At 37.0% G+C, this 22,711-nt stretch overlaps 1 protein-coding gene and 1 pseudogene across 2 annotated transcripts in view; one reads left to right on the top strand and one right to left on the bottom strand.

Moving 5' to 3' along the window:
- Positions 1-22,711, top strand: part of GALNTL6 (polypeptide N-acetylgalactosaminyltransferase like 6) — a 1,241,919-nt gene that overhangs the window by 265,276 nt on the left and 953,932 nt on the right. The gene's annotated exons all lie outside the window — the stretch shown is intronic.
- On the bottom strand, positions 5,466-22,331 carry LOC143669588 (stress-induced-phosphoprotein 1 pseudogene; annotated as a pseudogene).

The following is a 22,711-nucleotide window of genomic DNA, read 5'->3' as shown; positions in this document are numbered from 1 at the left end:
TGGAGGGCAGCTGAACTGCAGGGAGAAAATGAAAGAGAGGGACCTAAATTGTCAAGGCTCTGGATGGCTCATTCACCCACCCAGCAAACATTTATCAAGCCCCTACCAAGGGCCAGACATCAGAGTTACAAAAATAAAGAAGACATATGAAATTGGATTTCTCTATTAAACATTCCCGTTGCACACAGTACTTCATTGTAGTACTCATTACAGGATCACATTTGTATTTTCAGTTGTGTGTTAAATCTTAACAGACTTGTTTATCCCTGTGTCTGTATTATTTAAGCACAAGACCTTAAATATAAAAGATGCTTAATAAATATTTATTGGATGGATGGATGAATGGATGGAATGTGAACAGATATCGCCAATGTTTACTGCGTTATTTCTCAATATTTTCCTCTTGGTTTTGCACATGTCAGAAATTCATTACTAGATTTCATCCAGCCCTCAATCACAAACCCTTTTCCCTTATGCCTGCCAACTATAGATAGACAAATGGCCTAACTGTGTCCGAGGGGATGGAAACAGGAGTCCAATTGTGGGACTTCTGGGAACGGTTTAACTTTATTGATAAAATGGAATGGACTCTTGCAACTCATTACTTTCAGGCATCACCCTCCTTCCTTCCTTCTCTCCCTAAAATCAACAAGAAATCTGAAGGAACAGAAACTATGTTGTCTTCACGAAAATTAAAGAAAAACTTCTGAGGATGGAAGGACAAAAAGAGAGACAGAGCCTTTGTCTCTGGTACCATTGCTGACACCAGAGACCAGCCTTGGTCTCTGGTGCCATTGCTTAGTCTTGGTCTTCTTCCTTGGCAAGCAAAAATACCCATACTGGATTAATAGCGTTCACCTGTCAACTCCATTCGTAATGTCCTAGTTAGGAAGTTACTAACCTATCTCCAGGCTTAGCCAACCCCAGCATGTTATAATATGTGAATTGAAATTATTCCATGGCAGAAATTTTCCACCATAATCAAAGGGAGCTTTCTAAGAGAAGAAAGTCAAATTTATGCTCGTTTTGCCACAGTAAAGTAAGTTAAAAATTTCAGGAGAGTGAACATTTGCCAGAGAAAATAAGCATGAAAATAAGGTCCATTCATTAAAAAAAAAGGCAATTGCATACTCAGTATATGCAAGTATCTGTATTAAGAAGAAAAGTTATAAAAACATAAGTATGTCTTATTCATTTAACAAGTTTAAAGACTGGCTTAGGATGTGTGTGTATGTGTATGTACACATACATAATCCTATAAGATGTGATATGAAAGGTATACTTACAAGAGCCAAATTTTTCCTAGTGCTTTGTAGGAGCAAGGTGAGACAGAGAAGGTTGGAACAGAGTTAGTAACTTATGAGCTGTCTTGCATTTTTCAGAAGAACAAGACAAAGCATAATTCACAAGCACAAAAAAAGTATTTCTGAAAAGCCATTTGGCATGTTTTGAAATCATAGATATAACAAAGTTAAATCAGAAAATCTGTGAGAAAGTATATAATAATATAATATATAATATATAATAATATATTAAAAAGATTTAAGATTTTTATCTGCAACACAAGTAATAGGTGGTATGAGAATGGACAAAACCACAACAGCATGTAGACTTAACAGAAGGATGTGCCTGCAGACCAAGAGTGATGGCGAAAATGGGCTAAATGGTCCCATTAGACTAGTGAACTTTGAGCTGATTGATGGTTTGCATTAGAGGAAGTTCAGGAGGGCAGTAAAAAACTCAATGCAATGAACAAGTAGGGGAATGTACAGGAGTTTAAAAAAAAACATGCATATTATTTGTTAAAGTTTGAAAAAGAAAAGAGAAAAAATGTTGTGGTGGCTGGAAGAGTGGTTAGATAGAGCTGAGAGAGGTGTCCGTACCTTTCAGGGGATGAGACTTAGGCAAAATATGAAAGAACTGATCAAGTTGGAAAAGCTGGAAATAAAGGAGGAAGAAGGCACTAAAAGATGAACAAGGCACCTTCAGCAGGTTTGACAAGGTGGAAATCAGACAAAAGTAGAGCCCTAAGCTGGGGGCTGGAGGAGACAGTATGAAAAGGATAGGAGGGGGGCAGTGTAGAAAATTATGTGATTTCCTAATATTAACAAAAGCTTTAAATTAATAATAAATGAATGTGTTGCTGCATTTTTATTTTAACTCTACTAAAAAATTCAGAATCTCCTATATATAAAGGATATATATATTTGTTTATTTCCATTTAGGCAGTAGAAAAAGACAAGGCCATATACTAAAATATTCTAGTCATACATCAAATGTGACAAACTCTGAAGAAGAAAATGTCTCGCCAAGATTAAAAAAATGGAATTTATTAATTGGAATTGGTGAATATACAGAAAATTAATATATCTGCTCTCAATCTCCCATTGGCCCTATAGAAGAGGAAGATGTGTCCTGGAAGCTCATGGGACACAGCTATTTATTCTTAGGACCTGACCACGTGGCATTCTCCTGATGTGTTCACTTAAGCAAGGGTTTTTCTCTGATGGACAGCCTGGATTGGGTAGAGGCAGTCATTAACCAAAATTACAAAAGACCTGTGTCTAATGTTCTTATTAATTCTTTAATTTATTCACTAAATATTTCCTGAGTAATTTAATAACTCTCAAGCAGTTTTCTGGTTATTGGAGATAGAACACATGAACGACAGATAAATTCCAGGCAGAAATGCAGTTTATGTTTAGAGAGGAATAAGGAGACAGAAAATGAATCAATACAAGCTGTTGTGCTATGAAGAAAACTAAAGGATAATATAAAGTGTAGAGTAGAATACCATTTGTTGCTTGAATGTTTTATAGTATGGTTTGGAAAGAAGTTTCTGATAGTTTGGTATTCAAACAAAGACCAGAAAGAACTGAAGGAAGAAACTGTGATTTTCTGTCATTCCAGGAAGAGGGAAAATCAAGAGAAAACGTTCTAATTTAAAAACGCCTTTGTATATCCTCTCTTCTTTCAATTTACCTCTAGCATTTCATATAGCACTACTTTTATCTAGCTGATTGGTGCTTCAGATGATTTGTGAGAGGAAAATGAATCCATTGCAGGTTGAAGGTGACCAGGTAGAAAACTCTAATGTGTTTCTGATTAATAATTAAGTTGGTTAGAAAGTGATACTTAAATAAGCAAGCCACATATTTGGTCCTTGTGTGAACCAGTGATTATTTCTTGGTGCATCACGGTACCATTGACCCTTTACCCATAATATCCTAGTGATTGTAACAAAGGATGATATAAGAGTGTCAACTCAGTACAAAGACTAGGACACCTGTTGCAAGGTACAGCACATGTTAAAAGGCACTCTCATCCTGACTCAATACAGTCGTACATGAGAAATACTGTTTAACATTACTTAACTCTGAATACTCTATGTTTTTATTACCATATACCCAAAATATTGAAGAGAATTTGTCCTAGAACCAAGAATAACATTTGCTACTTGGCTCTTTACCATACAACTTTATTGATGAAAAATATTATTTCCTGACATAAATGTATTTTATTTTTTTCAGAAATGTTGATATTAATTTGTTATAATGCCATATGCAAGATGGCTGATATGGAGCCTGATACATAGTTGGCAGTTAATGATAATAATAATGCCATAGAACGAACAAGTTCTCACTTGAAGATCCAAAGAGCAATGAAATCTTTCTTTTTTATTTCCAGTTTATTCAGTGTCTGTTGCATAGTAGGTGCTCAGTAAACCATTGCTGAGTGAGTGAATGAATGCACAGGTGGAAAATATCAGCTAATATTTATGGCATAATTTATTAGGTATCAAGAAATTCCCTCATAAAATACTTGAGGTAGCTTTTGTGACTTACAGTTTTGCAAATGGCGCAGTGGAGATTGAAATCCACACATTTTTCTTAACCACTCATTCTGCCTCAAGAAGTGGTAACAATCATTATGATTTTATGAAGATAACCACTTAATTTTATGCATTTGCTACAATGCCATCAGTATGACTATATTCTTATATTGCCTTATTTAAAACTTTTTTTTCAAGAATGCATTATAGACCAAAGTATTTTTGTATGTATAAGCTAACACATTTCTAGAGTAATAATTGTTTTGGACTTATTCACATTTCTTATTAGAGTTCTTAAATTTAACAATTTTAGGCAGCACAATAACTGCTTGTAATTTTGCAGTTTAATGGGAAAATGTCTTAACATAGCCTACTATATATATATTTTAAATATATAAGGGATAGATCATTAACAGAGTGGAAGTATGTGTCCCATATGTACTCTATCTGATACAGTCAGGACTTTCCTAGTGTACTAATACTCAGCTTTTTCAGTTGCGGCAATTAAAATTTATTTCTTTTTCACTGAGGGTACAAATGCATTTTTTCCTTCCCCTTTAAAAGGTGAGCTGCTCAATCTCTTAACAGATTCCTTTCCAAGGGGAAAGCAATAGGCAGGAAGAGAACGATGAAGAGAAGATTTAAAATGCAAAACACAGACCACAGGAATATATAAGTTTATATAACTAGTTTAAAATAATTAATAATTTGAAAATTAAAAAACATAATCATTTTGCCCAAAGGAAATGGCCATATTAAATAAAATCATTATTATCTAGTTCACTGAATGCCTACTGCATTCCAGACCTAGTGCAGGATGAGACAGACTTACCTGAAACCTCCCAACTGTCTTCTAGCTTTGCGTTATCTCCACTTGGTAAATGCGGAAACAGGTTGATAAAAATACCCTTCACATGCAAAGGAAATAAGTTTGATTATTTCCATGTCATCCCTAGGTAGGGCATCTAGACTTTCCCTTCCATATCACCCAATCTCCATGTTTCAAAGACCCCCCGACTGGTCTGAAAACTCTTAGGGAATTCTAGCCTGTAGCATTGGGGTAGGAGGGTGGAAATTCAGAGCTGTTTGAAGGGACTCAGCAGCATCGTTGTTTGGTATCTGAGATAGTTCATAGTTTTGTTGTGTGCAAGTCAGTGCCCTTAAGCTACACAATCTGTGGAAGATAATCAGGTAGCAATGGGTGGGAAGATCTAACCCGCAGCTAATAAGGGCAGCTTGATGTTCTCATTTAAAAGGGAGGGGAAGGTCTTCACATCCCAGCCCTCTTCCCAGAAGCAACCTAGGTTGATGTTCTTGCCACGCGGAGTGACCGCAGCCGCTCCTCGGGGCCAGGCCCCCGGAAGCAGAGTCTCCCCTCGCCACTTACTTCCCTGTCCCTTCCAAGGAACCGCCTGGCTCTCCTTCTTCACAACCCCAGGTCAGGTTACTTCTTCCAGACTTCAAGGGTCCTGCGTAGGTATTTCATCTTTCCTATGCTCACTCCAGTCCTCATGTCTCGATTTTCCGAGCTGGTATGGGCCACACCGCATACTGGCTGGTCTAACGACAGGACTTTGTCCTCAAAGTCTTGCTGTCCGGCCCTGGCTTGCTGCAGCCCTTGGGTTTCCTTGGCTTACAGCTCTGCCTCCTGTTGCGTGGTGATCTCTCTCCTCACGCCTGTTCTCCTGGCGTCCACTGACTTCAGGCTTCTTCCTGTGGAGCCTTCTTTGACCGAGTGTGTCTGTCTCTCTTCTTTTAAAACCAAAATCACCTCTTCCTGTCTGCGTTCCTGCTCTAACACCGGGATTCCGTCCTGGGAATTTGTATACAGTTAACTAACTAGAGAAGGAGAGATTTATAACAGTGCAGAAAATAAGCACCCACCATCGTCTTCACTTCTCCAAGGTAGCATACAGTTCTCCGAGGTTAACAGTGGAGATCACATTAGGACCCAGGTCTGCCAGTCTAAAAAATGGTTAATTTTCCTCTTCTTTATAAGCATTTTGGTATCTGTGATAGTTTATTGTTTTGTTCCCCAGAAAAACATGTTCTTAAACTGAATCCATCCCCGTGTGTATAGAATCATGATAAATAAGATCTCGAGATGTTGTTTCAGTTAAGATGTGGCCCACCTCGCTCAGGATGGAACTCAATTCCATTCCTGGAGTCCTTTATAAAGCAGAATGCAATTCAGACCAAATAGGAGGAATGCCATGGGAAGCGAGGAGCTGAAGGTTGGCGGAACCCAGAGCGGAGGGAAAGGTCAGCAGAGGTGAGGGGCTGCCATGGGATACGCGAGCCCAGGAACCGAGACCACTTGCAGCCAGCCCCAGAATGCCAGGCTCCAGGCAGAGAGTATCGTCTTTGATGACAGCATGATTTGGACTTTTTCCTAACCATAAACCATGCCCTTATAAATGTATTTTGTTTAAACCAACCCATTACATGGTATTTGCCTGAGCAGCCAGGGAAACAAAACCAGCATTATTTAGCAAAAGTGATTTTTTTGTTGTTTTAATTTGTAATGTTTCTTTGAATAGCTTTTCTACTCATAAGCCAAATCAACAAGTATTTATTGACCATTGAGTAAATATCAGTAACTTACTGCATTAATTGTTTCATGTATTCTGCTTAATTTCAAATGTATGTTATAGTTATGTGCAATAACTTTTAATTAATTTAAAATTTAACTAAAAGAAATACACACTGTTGAAGAAATTCTAACCTCTAAGATTCCTGGAAGTCATGGCCAAAGAGAAAACATTAAAAATAACAGTTTTTGTTGTTAAATTAAAGAGAGTGTAAGTATTTCCCAGAAGCAGAAAAATATTCCCAAGTCCAGTAAATATTAATGGAACATCTTCTTTGTGAAAACCATGATTGAAAATAGTGGTTTTCAAAATAACTAAGAAGGGTTTCTTGATGATCTGGTGGAATAGGTAACCCATTATTTTAATATAATTTATAAAATTTGTATATTTTTAAGCACTGCCAGACTGGCTTGCTTTATTGGAGCAGGGGCCGTGGAGATGTCGACGTGCAGGCAGTTTGGACTGGAGGTTGGAAAGAGCACCCTCTCATCCCTGTGCATGCCCCCTGCCCCAAATGAAGACTAACCGACTATGGGGGAACACAGCAACTGAGGGAAGGGGGGAGACAGGGAGCTGGGGGCAGCTGGGAAGAGACGCCTGTGTTCAGAGGCAGGGGCTGCTGAGCCCTGTGAGAACACACCTCTGTGGCTTCCGCACAGCGATGTATAGACATGGAGAGAAAAAACGTTCTTTTCACCCTTTCTCTCACTTCTCTGTCTGCTTGCACCCTCTGTCTGTGTGAGGGTGAAGGGAAGTCAGGGATGGTCATCACTGGATTGCTTTCAGACCCACTTCATTGGCTTCTGGGTCCTCTGAGCAGTTCCAGGATTCTTGCCTTAGCTGCGTCCTGAGGTCCTCCTGATCAGCCTCGTGGGGGGGTCACTCCCCCGCTGCACCTTTGAGTGGCCCACGGCCCTACATTTTGGTTATAACGGGACGTACACAGCATCGGAAACTGCCTTGCAGTTGGAGTCAGTCCTAGCACCTTTTGGTAGACATCCGTGGCTTTTGTGGGGGACTTGCCCTGAATAAACCTCGGTGAAGGTGGCTCTAGCCAACTCCTCACAGCCGTTGCAGGCCAGCTGACACTCCAGGGTTTAGTGTAGCAGGCAGCGGGATTGCTGTACAATTTGGCATCTGGCAGGTTAGGTTTGATGACTTCTGTAAAATGCTTCGTGGCCTGGGGTGTTCCCCTTTGTGAAACATTCATTGCCTCTGTTCTCTTTCTCCAAAGCCAGGTCAGGGTGGATGGGGGGCAGCCTTCCTGCTCCTTCAGGACCTTCTCTGTCTGCTGGCATTTTGGGGGTACATCCGGGGTCCGGTGCTCTGCCAAGGATTTGTTTAAAAATGGATACCATCTTTGTACTGTTCTTCTTCGAAGTAGGAATTGCCAGTTTGGCCATAAGCTTTGGCAATCTGCCCATCATCTTCTCGGTTTTCGCTCCCCACTCCAATGGGCTCCTCGCACAGGTCCTGGCATTTATTGTAGCTGCCCCTTGAAACATCTGCCATTAGAGTCACATCGGGGGTCCAGACCCTTGGCTCTGACATAATGCTCCAAGCCTGTGTCACAGTCTTTCTTCTTGCTGGCATCGCCCCCAACTCCTTTTCTTTCAGCACCTGCTTCTTATCCTCTCAGAGGTCTTCCACTGGCTCTGGTTTGGTCTCATTTCATGGGAGGAGTTGGCAGTGGAGGTGTGGCAACCTCTTTCTCCTCATCCACACCACCCAGCTCAACTCCAAGGAGAACACTGAGGGGGCTGTGATCCAGGGATCTTGTCGTCTCCTGCCCAGGTTCAATGGCTTATTGCAGGTCACAGTCAGTCAGCTCCCTGGGCAGCATCCTTGTCGTGGGATCCCTCTCCAGCTTCTGATACACTTAGGCAGGTGGAAAGGGTTCATGAATGTCCTCTTTGCCAACTGAGCTGCCACATTCTGTAAACTTTATTTGAACTTAGAATATGTCTTCACTAGCACTCTCACAACTCAAAAAGCCCATTCACGTTCTTATTTCATTCTCAGATAATTTTAATCATAAAACAATAGAATCCAGACATTAAGAATTCAGTTGCTATTTTATACATAAGAACAGTTGACATTAAAGAAGGCCTGTTAAGCTAGTATTTAAGGAGGAGCAGTGACTTCTTGAACAAAGTTACTCTGATTGCCCTTTTGAATTCTGACGAGTGCCTGACTATCATTTTGGATTCAAAATGGATGATGTTGAGATGCTTTACTGAGAGCAACTGGCTAGGAGAAGCAGCTGAGAGCCACTCTTAAGCCTATTAACAAGACCAAGGATTCACCACCAGGGAAGAAGCTACTCTTCTTCCTTGCTGAAGTACAGGTTACATACTCAGTTAACATAAAAGCTGATTTGAATTATTTATGCATATGTTAAAGATGGGGTACTACAAGACACTATATGACTCTGAAGTCATTCAAAACTCATAGGTCTACTAGGATTAATGGCATTTTAGTGGGATAATACATATTTCATAGTATAATTTAGTTACAAAGGTATCTTCATTCATTTGTAGACTACTTTCCGCTGATATCAGCCCATGCCCTGAATAGGTCCTATTGTAGTCACTGGGGAAGGGCACACAATGTATACCTATAAGCAACTCTTCTTTTTCTTGAAGCCAGTGAGAGAACTACCCACACATTTGTGACCCACCTTAAGAACAGCAGTATTCAGGTGTGGTTCATGTAGGCTTAGTGGTCCTTTGTTGCCTCTGGCATTAGCATCACTTTTGCAGAACCTTTGTGGGAAGGAAAGGAATCTCCTTTCCAGAGAGAAGCAATATCTGGAAGTCTCCTGATGTGATATCATGGTTCCATTTTCTTAAATGAGATCTGCCTGGCATACCTAGCCTGACCCTATCTTGGGCCAGCAAACCCCAGTTATCTACAAGCAGATGACTTTGGGGTAGCACAAGGAACTGGAAGCAGGTTTCTAGAAATTCAGCTAGAGCCATTGGTGGAGAAAATTACAGAGAATATTTATTTATATACACTTTAATGTAAGGGACAAAAAATACTTGGTAGTGAATTTAAGGAATGTTGACCAAAGTTGAAGGGGAAAATTACCTGCTAAAAAATGAAAAAGCGGGCGGGCCGCGGTGGCTCAGCGGGCAAAGTGCTTGCCTGCTATGCCGGAGGACCTCGGTTCGATCCCCGGCCCCAGCCCATGTAACAAAAACGGAGAAACAGAATACAATAAAACAAGAAAATGTTTAAAAATGTTTCCCTTTCTTCCTTCCTTCCTTCCTTCTATCCTTCCTTCCTTCTCTCTGTCTTTAAAAAAAAAAAAAAAAAAAAAAAAAAAAAAAAAATGAAAAAGGATAGAATGAGTAGAAGAACTTGAAATCCAGGAGAAAAGAAAGTTGTATTGACTTGAAGACTAGGTAAACAAAGGGTACTTCAAAGAAGGATTGAGTCATGGACAGCAAGTAAAAGGAACTAGACTGACTGTCAAGAAAGAAAGACTCTCATATGAGACTTACAAAAAACTCATCTTTGGTCTCTATTATTTTGTATCCTATTACATGTGCTGTAAAGATGACTCCAAACAGGTAGAATTTGAATAATCTTTACCTATAGATGAGCTCAGTCTTCTATTGCCATCTGAGTTGTAGATCTGTTTCCTAATGCCCAGCAGGTTTGAAACCCTGGCTATAACCTGTCAATGGTGGCAGGTATTAATCACAGATGCAGATTGACTGTGGATAATGAGTGGAAAACTCCATGAAAGTCAGAATGCTTAGTCTGTGCCTTGCATAATTATGGCAATCAAATTCAGACTATGCTGAACATCTAACGTAAATAGGTCGTGAGCAGTGAAACTCGAAGGACCTTGGCACATACAGATGGAGACTATCCCTAGATATTCCTCGATAACTGAGGAATTCCATACTTAAAAATTTCTGCTAAAATTATTCTAAAATTATAAATCTCATGAGAAAACACATAGCACTGAGAAAAAGTCAACATGTGAAATAAGCATGACATATATTACCGTATGGGTTAACTATTACAAAAATCCAAAAAAGACTGCAAACTACATGGAATTCAAATCTAATAACACTTACAAGATGTCCATTCAATAGTCCGTCTTGTGTGTCTAGGAGAATAAAACTCTGAGAACCAAAGTTTCTTAGGGAGGATTCTCATTGCTGGGATTCCAAATGAGACCTTCAGCAGTTACCATTATTCAGAATTTCTGAAGGAAAGCGAATGGGGAAGAGTATAAAAGAAAGGGAAATCAGGGGTGCGATGGAAATTTATTTTGGATGCCTCGAGTGTTTCTTGTATTCTCCATTGATTTTGTCATTTTAATTTTTAATTTCAAAGTGAATTGTGCTTCTCATTGACATTTCAAGAATTCACTGTCCCAGACAACAAAATAATCCCTTTTATCCTATGGCACTCTATAAATGAAGGATTGTATTAGCCTCATTGTTACCAAATAGGGACATTATAAATTTGGGTCATTTTTTGAATGAAAAACTTACACTTGGCCAAATGCAGCACATATTTTAATCAAAATAAGTATATAACATATGCATTTTGGAGAAAAAAAATTGGAGGAAATGGCAGGGAGGGCCCCTATAATTGACTTTCCCAGGAGTTGCATGTGAAAGTACAGACACAGAAAAGGCAATACACAAGGATGAAGCAAGATAATATCACAGTATAACATAATAGATATTATCCCAAGATGGGATATAAAATAGGGCCACTTGTCAACCTGTGCCTGAAATGTGACTTTCACATTGTAAATGGCAAACCAGGTAACTCAACTGTGAAAAAGTGGGTACCTTTGTCCCTAAAAATTGTTTGCAGTTTTTTAGACAAAAAAAATAAGAAACAATTCAAATTGTTTGAATAGACAGAACTAGGCCTAATAGCTGAGAACAGGAAAATGTCAATTACTGCTTGATTGTACTGGTCCAGGCAGTTTGAAGCCAGGGAAATGGCTCCACTGGGCAAGAACAGGAGTGCAAATCTTAGTGTCAGCTCAAGACAAAGGTTAAAAGGAAAATGAAATGTTTATTAATATTGTAGTTTGATTACAATAGTTAAAGAGATACTTTCATGCCAGGGTGCCAGAATTCAGAAAGAAGGTTGTCAAATAAAGAGAACATTAGCCTGACATCACAAATTTGAGCATTTGATTGGTGAGGTCTTCCTCTTTGATAAGGTAAATCAGGATCTTATTTTGTGTTATTTTGGAAATGCAGACTTTAAGACTATAAGCCTTTTCTGAGCTATGCAATGGGATGTGCTTGGTGCTGGACAGGGATAGGTAAAAATAAAAGTATTAGATTTTCTTTTTTCTGTTTTGAATAAACTGCTGGAGAGTAAATTGTGTTTAACCGTTGATCATATATGCGATAAGGGAATAAAAATATATGAAAAAATTATTGGAGATCACAAATATAGCTGCCATATATTTTACTGTCTCAAAACCATCAAAGAAAATGAGATCAACTGCAGGAAAAAATTGTTTGGAGAATGAAACAGTAGTATGTTCACAATATTTAGTTGGCCACTAGCTTTAAGAAAAATCAATGCAAGGGAAAAAGTGATATATTTCAGGATGTGCTGTATTAGTCAACAAACATTCTTCCTAGAGAAATCTAAAAACAACTCAACCCCACTAGAGCTGCCAGTTATTAAAAAAAAAAGTGATGTTAAGTTAGAGAGTAACTTTGTACAGATTTGTTTCTGATGACCAAATTCTTCCTATGATATGCTCCATATTTGAGTGAGGGGATTGTGCTTAATTTTTGCCAATTGCTGTAGAACTATAGAAATGTTAGCTATCCATATAACTTTCCAAATTTGACTGGTGCATTTGAATTCCTGAGTATTTTGACACCCATAATTCCTATAGAAAAACACCAAAAGTATCATTCATTAAGAAGTAGCCCATATGTTCTGGTCTAAAACTACCTGTGAGAACAACAAAAGGAGTTAAAAATCAAATTACTTCTAATCTTGACATTTTCAAGGATAAGACTTTAAACAGTTATTTCTAGGAGTAGAAATCTCACCTAACTAGAGTAAATTCCTGAGCTGTTTCCCACGTTGGAAACTTTGAAAAGTCCACTTCTCACACTCAGTCACTTTCATTAGACAGTTACCTGGAGGATTGGCATTCAGCCACCAGAGAAATTTCCCAAGGAAAATTACTTTTGAGAATTTGGAGTAAATAAGTGAAGAGTGTAACAATTTTTATCTTCCTAGAATCATATTCGGAAGAAAACTTTTTTTTCAATTTTTGGCAAGAAAACAAAGCAGACCAACAGATTGGTCTTAAACATTTTACACTACTAAAGATAGAGAAAAACGAGGCAAGCAGCCTCTATGTTCATGTTGAGACCACATGGTTAAGTAAAATCTATATTCTTTGAAATCAAGATGTCATGTTTCTTTAATGTTTTTGATAGATTTTTAGTTTTAACTTTGAATTTTATTACACAAAAGAAGTATTCAAAATATGAACTTGTTAGGTTTATTTAATGAAAACGAGTAATTGACATCTGTCTGCTTAATATGAACAATTTAGTACTTTTCCTTCCTCTTGATGTAATTGTTTCTATAATTTGCAATCTGAAATTTTAGGATCATATTGTTAAAATAGTCACTTTATATTTTATTTTAAGAATTAGTCCTTAAATCACATTTTTATAACTATAAAAAGAAATTGGTTCAAAAAAAAAGAAATTTGTACAGTTTTTATTTCTAGCTGCTCTAAGGTACTGGAGGCTAAAAAAAATATCAGTATAATGATTCAGCAATCATACTCATTTGTTAAACCCTACCTTCTCTGTATAACTCCACCATCAGGGGTACTTGGGCTATGCCTATTTTAATATTTTCATGTTGGAAAGGGCTGTTGATAATATGAGATGGGGGATGGAACTGGCTGGAAAAAAGGCTGTTCCCTCTGCATTTCAGGACATATGTAGTTCAGGGACATATCTGGAGCTTGTAGATTTTGGAAAGTTACCCTGGTGCATGGAATCTTTGCAGAATCTTCTATAATGCCCTAGGCATTCTTTAGGATTGGCAGGAATGGTTTTGGTTGGGGCTTGGCAAGTTATGAAAGGTAGCAGTGTCTAACTGATGCTTGTGTAAGAGTGTCCTACAGTTGTAGAATTATAACCCATACCGAACTCTGCGCTACCGCTAATATTGTGATGTACGTTGAAATTTATTGCTTTTATGTATTATGTTATTTAAAAAGAAAAGGGAGTATAACAGAGAAGATAGGGTTTACCAAATGAGTATGACTGCTGAATCGTTATATTCCAGTTTCTGTTGTCTGCAGTGTCTTGGAACAGCTAGAAGACAAAATGAAAATTGGGGAATTGTAATCCATACCAAATTTTTAAATCTGTTCTATAACTACTTGTTATAAAGTACTTGGTTTCTTTTTATTGCTTTTTCTGTGTATATGTTCTATTTCATAATTAAAAAAGGGAATTGATACGATAATTTTGTATTTTGAGTTTTCTACTCAATTTCTATCTTTAGAATCATGACATGCACTCTTGAATTCTTTATTTTTATTCATATCTTGTTCACCCAGAATATTTTATTCTATATAGATGCGAGTGATTTGTTTTCAAAGCTCTTAGCATGCACTCCATTCAGGGTGTTTTTGTATTCATCAGGCATGTTTTCTCAATAGCCTAACACTCTGATCTAATTTTTCTGACCTAATGAATTCATGCCGTAGTATGATATATGTAAGATTTTATTTAATCCTCTTGAAAGTATTAGCTAGAAACTTTCTAGAACTTCTTTTGTTTCTTGATTCTTAGATGGTTCATTTTTTTGAACTATATTTATTCCAAACATCAAAAGATCATTTTTCTCTTTAGCAAATCTATGAGTGGCATTTTTCTTATTTGTCTGGTGCTACTTCAGAGCACAAAACATAGGCAGCTGGTGAAAATTGCACACAAACTAAAAGCATACGATCAATTTGTGCAGTATAGACAGTTTGTGACCCAAGAAGAAATACAGTATCAGAGAGAAATGGTTCTTACAATCAGACATTTTGTTTCTATTTTTTTATATATATACAGTACTATATAAAACATAAAGAGACATGTGAGTCTGAGCTAAGAAGTGTCTGTTTTTTTCTTCTTCAACAGTTTGACTTTTTTTTTTTTATCTTCCAAGCACTGTGAATGCTGCTTTGAATGAGATATTTCAATAGAAATCAAAGAGGTGTTTATATCACTTAAAATGTAACAGTTTGTCTCATGAAACCTCTTATGAAGACAAAATGGTCTTCATATTAATAGCTAACCTCTTCATGAAATAAAATGAGATTTAAAGCTTACTTCAGATGACTGGATAACAGCAATGGATAGGACAGTTTTAAGGACATCATTTGTAGTATTCTAGAACAAAACTTTTTTATGGAAATGAGCGTTTGTGTGGGGATTTAAGTTGCTTGATTGTATTTTTATTTTGTCATGTGGTTACGTTCTTCTTTATGATTTTTTTACCCAAAAAAAAATGATGACTAGTCAGTCTCCTCATTTATGAGGCAAAGAAAACATAAAAAGAAACAACACACTTACAAAATCAGCTAAAGAGAGGAAATTAGAAATCTGCTTTGTGTTTTAAGACATTTGTATCTACATTGAAGTGGTCAATGGGAGAGCACACTTGGTACATTTAAAGATTTTAAAAATAATTTGCATGTAAAAACATTTGAAAAGTTTTGGAAGTAGTAAAAGAGCAAAATTCCTTTGGTATTAAAGACTTTTTCTGAATAAAAGTGAAATTTGAAAACTGACTGGCATCATTGATGAAAAAAGACTGTTATGCACAAAAAATGTAAAAATATATAATGTCATGGTTATGACTCTGGGAGCATTTTGGAATTAAGAGTCATTTTGAAAACAAGATTTGTCTTTTTATATAAGGAAACAGTGTCATCAGAAAGGCGAGAGACACTGGCTATTTAGAAACATATTCTATTTGCTTTAATTTAGCTGAGACCTGCCTGCAGGTGTGTGCAGTACTTTAGACTTGTCTCAGAAGTAAAATAGCAAAACGAGTTAGATGCCATCACTTCGAGGTCTCCGTACTGATAATCTAATGAGGATTAATGGTATTTGTTTTAAAAGGAAAAGAAGATGAATAGTTAATGCCTAGATAATTCTCTTAGAAGTTCAAAGAAATAATGAGCATAGTTGTTTTATTGTTCTTATTTCTGAATATTTTAATTGTATAACCAACAAATAAATTTACTGTTAGCTGGACCTAGCCTGCTGGGATTTGGATACTCTTTACTTTAACCCCAAATTTCATGGCATATGAGAACTGAGGGACTGTCTCAAAATTTTTGTGGTTTCCAACTTACAGAGGATATGCTTCTTTTTGTCAAAGTTACTTGAGCTCACCGATTTTCTCCAAAAAATGGAAAGAACACTCCCACAAAGCTGTTAGTGAATGCAGTACCTTTAGTGGTTTGTGAATTTGTGTGTTTCCCATGGTGAGGTTATCTTGCAAAAATTTTATGGGGGCTGCATACTCTTAATTTTCACGATCTTTTTATTTCTTCTACTTTGAGAGGTTAACAGCATATTTATCACCTGTATTTTATAGATTATTTCTGCTTAAGCTCAGGGTCCTTGGTGTCTTTCGTTTAATACCCAAGTACTTATCAGGATCCCCCCCCCTCTGGAAATGATAGTTATATTCCTCAGTACACTTCTGATGACAGCTGTTGATATAATAGTATTTCAAAGGACTATTTGCAAGGAGGCGGCTAAGGATTATGGGAAGATGGTGGCTAGGAAGCTTCAGGTATCAGTCCGTCTACCAGATCAATTATTAAACGGACAGCAGCTATCTGAATAAAATATACTGAAAATCCAGAATCCAGTAGGATACTGTACAGTGTCCAGGGAAAAGTGGAAGAAAGAGGCTGGTAAATTACAGTAAATACCAGTCAACTGAAAACTCCATATGGCAGTTACTGGCATCCCACAATTTGTGGGAGGCAGCAGTAGGGTTTGGCCCCCAGTGTCACTTGCTTGTGCCAGAAAAGCTTATACAAATCCATTTGCCCAAGAGATGGGCGGAGGGACATGCCCCGATTGCCCATCACTGCTTATCACTAACTGCTGCAAATTGCTGGGGACCTGGCTCTGTGGGTGGCCTTTGGTCCCCCAGTATCAGTTCTGACATTAAATGTAAACAGGTTAAATTCTTCAGTCAAAAGACAGATACTGGCAGGATGGATAATAAAGCAGTCCCAACTCTCTGCTGTTTACCTGACAAGCATCCTAAATTCAAAGACATAACTAGGTTGAAAGTGAAAGTATGGGAACAAATATACTATACAAATAGTAACCAAAAGGGAGTTGGGGTATCTACACTAATGTCAGATAAAACTTTAAGTCAAAACTGCTATGAGAAACAAAGATGATCATTTGATACTGATAAGAGTGTCAATTCAAAGAGAAAATGTAAGAATTATAAACATATGTGCACCTAATAACAGAGTCTGAAAATGTATGAAGCACATATTGGCAGATTTTGAAGATAGAAATGGACAGTTCCACATTAATGGTAGGAGACTTTAATATACCACGTTCAATAGTGGATAGAACATCCAGACAGAAGATCAATAAGGAAATTCAAGACTTAACAATACGTTAAACCAATTAGACCTAATAGATAAATATGGAACCCTTCACCCAAAAACAAGAATACACATTCTTCTCAAGTATGCATGGATAATTCTCCAGGATAAAATATGCTTATTTCACAAAAAGAGTCCCCCAAAATACAAAAAGGTATTGACATCATGCAATGTATCTTCTCTAAAGACAATGAGATGAACCTAGAAATCAATGACAGAAGAGAAAATGGAAACTTAACAAATATGTTAAAATTAGACAATGTTCTCTTAAACATCCAATGGGTTAAAGAGGAAATCACAAGAGAAATTAGGAAACAACTTGAGGTGATTGGAAATGAAAATACAATACACTAAACTTATGCAAAAGCAGTGCTAAGGGAAATTTATACCTCCACATGCTTAAATTAAGACAAGAAGAAAGATTCCTATTGAGACTTAGCCTCAAAACTAAAGGAAGTAGAATAATAATAAAATACACCAAAATGAACAGAATAAAGGAAATAAAAAAGTAGAGAAAAGTGAAATAGAAGCTAAAGAAAATAGAGAAAAATAACAAATTCAAAAGTTGGTTCCATGAAAATACCAATAATATATGCAAAACTTTATCTATACTGAGGAAGTATTAATGAGAGAAGATGCAAATAACTAAAATCAGAAATGGAAAGGGTGAAATTACAACAAATCCAATGAAATAAAAAGGAGTATAAGGGATACTATGAACAGCTATATACTAACTAATAAGATAACTTAGATGGAATGACCAAACTCCTAAAAACATCAAAACTATCTACATCCTCTCAAGAAGAAATAGAAATTCTTGGTAGACTAATTACCAGTAAAGAGATTAAATCAGAAATCAAAAACCTCCCAAGAAAGAAAATCCCAGTACCAGATGGCTTCTGAGAGGAAGTTTGCCAATGGCTTCTGAGAGTAGATTTGTCAAGCATTCCAAGAAGAATTGACATCAGTCCTCCTCAAAATCTTCCAAAGAATTTAAGAGGAGGGAACATCCCCTAATTCAGTTGACAGAGCCAGCATCACCCCCATACCAAAGCTGGATTATAATACCATAGGAGAAGAAAATTACAGACCAATACTTCTTATGAATAGAAATGCAAAAATCCTCAACAAATAATATCAAACCAAATCCAACATTAAAAGAATTATACACCATGATGAAGTGGGACTTTCCCAGGTATGTAAGTGTGGTTCAATACGAGAAAATCAATTAATGTGGAACACCATATTACCAGAATAAAGGAAGAAAAAATGCAAATGTTCACCTCAATTGCTGCATAAAGGAATTTGACAAAATCTAGTACTTCTTATTCTTGAACAAACAAACAAATGAAACTCTTTGAAAACTAAGAATAGAAGGAAACTTCTTCCACATGACAAAGGGCATATATGAAAAACCCACAGGGACCATTATACTTAATGGAGAAAGTTTGAAAGCTTTCCCCCTAAGATCAGGAGCAAGACAAGGATGCCCATTGTCCCACATTTATTCAACATTGTACTGGAAGTTCTAACCAGAAAAAAGAAGTAAAAGGCATCTAAATTGGAAAGGAAAAGTAAACTTTCCCTATTACAGATAAAATGCTCTGATGTAAAAAAGATCCTGAAAAATCCACAGCCACACTCCTAATAAGAGAAACCAGCAAAGTGGCAGCATACATCCAATTACCAGTGCTGTTTCTATACACTAGCAATGATCAATCAAAAGAAGAAATTCAGATAAAAAAATTCCATTTACAACTGTAACTAAAAAATCAAATATTCAGGAATAAATAGAATGAAAATTGTAAAATACTTGTATGTAAAACACTAAAAAATATTGCTGAAAAAATCAAAGAAGACCCAAATAAATGGAAAGATATATGTGTTCATGGACTGGCAGAGTAACTATCAGTAGGATGTCAGTTCTACCCAAGGCAATTTCAGATTCAATGCAATCCCCATCAAAATTCTAATAAACTTCTTTGCAGAAATGAAAGATCCAATCAAATATATATGGAAGGGTAAGAGGTCCTGAAAAGGCAAAGCCGTTTTGAAAGGATAAAATTTGCAGGATACAGAACTCCTGATCTAAATACTAATTACAAGCCCACAGTAACAAAAACAGCATGGTACTGGAACAAGAGCAGAAATGTGGAGCAAACAACCAAATAGAGAGCTCAGAAATCCATCTTCAGGTTTATCGCCAACGGATTTTTGACTCGGGAGCAATACCCACTCATTTGGAAAGAATCATCTCTTCAGTACCTGGTACTGGCTAAGCTGATCTCCATTTGTAAAAACATAAAGGTGGACACCTACTTCATCAAAGACCGAATTATAGGAGCCAGATCTGCCAAACGCCTGGAAGAAAATGTAGGGAAGCATTTTTAGAACCTTGTCTTCAGCAATGGTTTCTTGGACTTTTCATCCAAATCACAAGCAAGGAAAGAAAAAATTGATAAATTAGACCTCCTCAAAAATTGTAAACTTTTGTATTTCAAAGGACTTCATCATGAATGTAAAATAATAACCTGCACAATAGGAGAATATATTTGGAAACCACATATCCAATAATTATTTCATATGAGCAAATATAAAGAAATCCTTCAATTCAACAAGAAAAGACAAATGGCAATTAAAAATTGGGTAAAAGACTTGAATGGGGATATCTCCGGGAAGATATACAAATGGACAATAAGCACATGAAAAAGTGCCAGCATAATTGGCTTTAGGGAAATGCAAATCAAGAGCACAATTAGAATATCATTTTGCACTCAGTAGACTCTACTATTAAAATAAACGGAAAATTACAAGTATTGAAAATAATGTTGAAAAATAAAAAAATATATGTTCATTGCTGGTGAGAATATAAAATGGTGCATATGCTGTGAAAGGGAGCTTGGCAGTTCCTCAGAAGATTGAGTATAGAATTATATATTTGACCTGGCAATCCCTCTTTAGGTATATTCCCACAAATATTGAAAGCAAGAAGTCACCACTACTTATGTAGCAGTGAACATTGCACTGCCACAGAACACTTCACATCACTGTTCATAGCAGCCTTATTCACAATTGCCAAATATGGAAGCAACCCAAGTGTCCATTAACCTATAAATGATCAACAAAATGTGGTATTTATGTATACAATGGATACTCTTCAGCTTTAAGAAGGAAAGAAGTACTGATACATGTGACAACATGGATGAACCTTAAGGACATTATTTTGAATGAAATAAATCAGACACAAAAGGACAAATACTTTTATGATCACATTGATATGAAACAGAAGGAGCAAACTTATAGCATTATCATCTAGAATATACAGTATGAGTGGATGGGGCTCGGGTAGGGAAAAGTGAGTTAAGGCTTAAAATATACAGCGTTTCTCTTTGGGATGATAGAACGTTTGGGTGGTGGTGATGATGATGGGAGCACAACTTCATGGAAGTAATAATCAGCACTGAGTTATATATCTGAAGAACCATATTTAAAAGGGGAAATTTTACATTATGTATGTGTTACTGTAATAAACATTTAAAAATCCATGTAATGCACACACCAACTGTGAACCCTTAGTTAAACCATGGACATGGTTAATAGTACAGATATAAAATGAGCTAACATCTATTGTAACAAATGTACCACAGGAATGCAAGGTGTTAGTAATAGTGTGGTATATGGGAAGCTTCTGTTTTTTTGGATGATGTTTCCGTAAACCCACAATATTTCTAAAAAAAATTGTGGAATAAAATGAAGTAATTGCACATTATGAAGATAGGGCTTCAGAGTGTTGTCAGGAAGACAGAGATCTTAGAATTATGATAAACACCATGTGTAATATACCAGTCTGTTCTACGGCTCTTACATGCCATACTCCATGGTTATCTCAGGATTTCCTTATTGTATAGATGTATATTCACTTAATTTTTAAGTGAAGCAAAGCTAAGACAAATCGCTAATGCATTGGATATCTGCATCAATATTAGGTTTTCAAAGATTGAAATCACCATCCAAACTGTAAAAGAGAAACTTGAGGATCAAAGAACATAACACCTTGCAATAACTTTTTAAAGCATACAATTTAAGGAAATCTGGAAGAAATACAATCCATGTACAAAAAGCTGAGGTTTTAGTTGACTGTGTAATTATTCCCAGTCAACATTAAGAAAACACACACATTGAGACATAAATTTACAATTATAGTATAAAGTTTAATTCTAGTACTAAAGTGGGGAGATATGTCATTGCCACAGATTAGAAAGTCTACAAAGTAGAAAGAATGATCAATTTCAGTATGTTAAAAGTAATTTCTACTCAGTAGAGAAATATTGAATTTAATAAATAAAACATCTGGGGGACAAGTGGCTAACACTTGAGAAATAATACCACTGCCTAATTCCTTACCGCCAAATATACTACAGATGCAATACGATTTTAATAGTATAAAATAGTAAACAGATCACTAAGAAAAACTTAAAATTGCATGTTCTTAAGCTAGGGTAGAGACTTCTGAGCAGAACACTGACTTCTCACTGTTAATGTTAAACCACACATATTTTTAAATCCAGAACCGCATTGTCTAATGTGGTAGACACTGGTCCCGTGTGCTCATTGTGTACTTAAATGGGTTCGGTTAAAATCGAGATGTGTTGTAAACTTAAAGTACTATTTGGAAAGTGAAGATGGTAGAAAGAAAAAGAAAGTAAAATGTCTTAATATTATTTAATATTAATTCTATTTTGATCCCTCTGGGATCTGCCAGACCCAAAAATATAAAAGAAAAAAATCAACCAACCAAAAAAAAGAAGGATAAAGAGGCAACTGTTTATCTCCTTTAGATGCTGGTGTGAGGCCAAGGCCAGAGAAATCCTGTCTGAGAGAAACTAAGGGTAGTATCACCGGGGGTCCCTGAGACTGACATGGACCCTCGATCCCAACTCTTAGAGTGGGAGGGCTCCTCGGCGCCACCCGGCCCCTCCCGGAATCTGGGATGCGCTGCCTCCATGCAGCTGGCTTCACACCGCCTGTCAGAGGCCTGAACCACGGGGCTGGTGGCCGGTCCAGACTTCCACTTATGAAAGCTCACACCTTCTGGTCCTCCTGTACTTGCTCTAAATGTCCACGCTGGTGCCAGGGTTGTCCACCAGCGGTTCCATTGTGGTCTTTTCTGCTCCTTCATTTTCCTAGTGGAGGGAGCAATTTGTACAACTTCCTCTTCTGCCATTTTGCCCCTGTGCTCCACAAGTGGGACTTTTGAGATGGCTGTTAATTTCTCCAACTTACTCTCTCTTGACATTTATTTTGCAGTTTCTTGAATGCTACTGGCATGTAGTGTTAAGGAGCACTTTTGTAAATATCAATATACCCCTTGTATTATTTCAGTGAGCACCTGAGAATAGTAAGGATGGGGGTAAAGAGTTAAAGGCAGCATGTCCACACAGACAAATAGATTTTGAAAATGTTTCCCAGATACAGTGTTAGTTTGCTATGCAGCTCTGTTTTCAAACTCCTGTGTGCATTATAAATTTAATTCCAGCTGAATTCACAATGAAATATTTGGACAATTTAAAGGGAGTTTCTTTCTTCATTTTTGAGTTTTTCTTA

Source organism: Tamandua tetradactyla, chromosome 26 (assembly GCF_023851605.1).
Source record: "Tamandua tetradactyla isolate mTamTet1 chromosome 26, mTamTet1.pri, whole genome shotgun sequence".
Lineage (NCBI taxonomy): Eukaryota > Metazoa > Chordata > Mammalia > Pilosa > Myrmecophagidae > Tamandua > Tamandua tetradactyla.
This window is presented reverse-complemented; position numbering and strand designations above follow the sequence as displayed.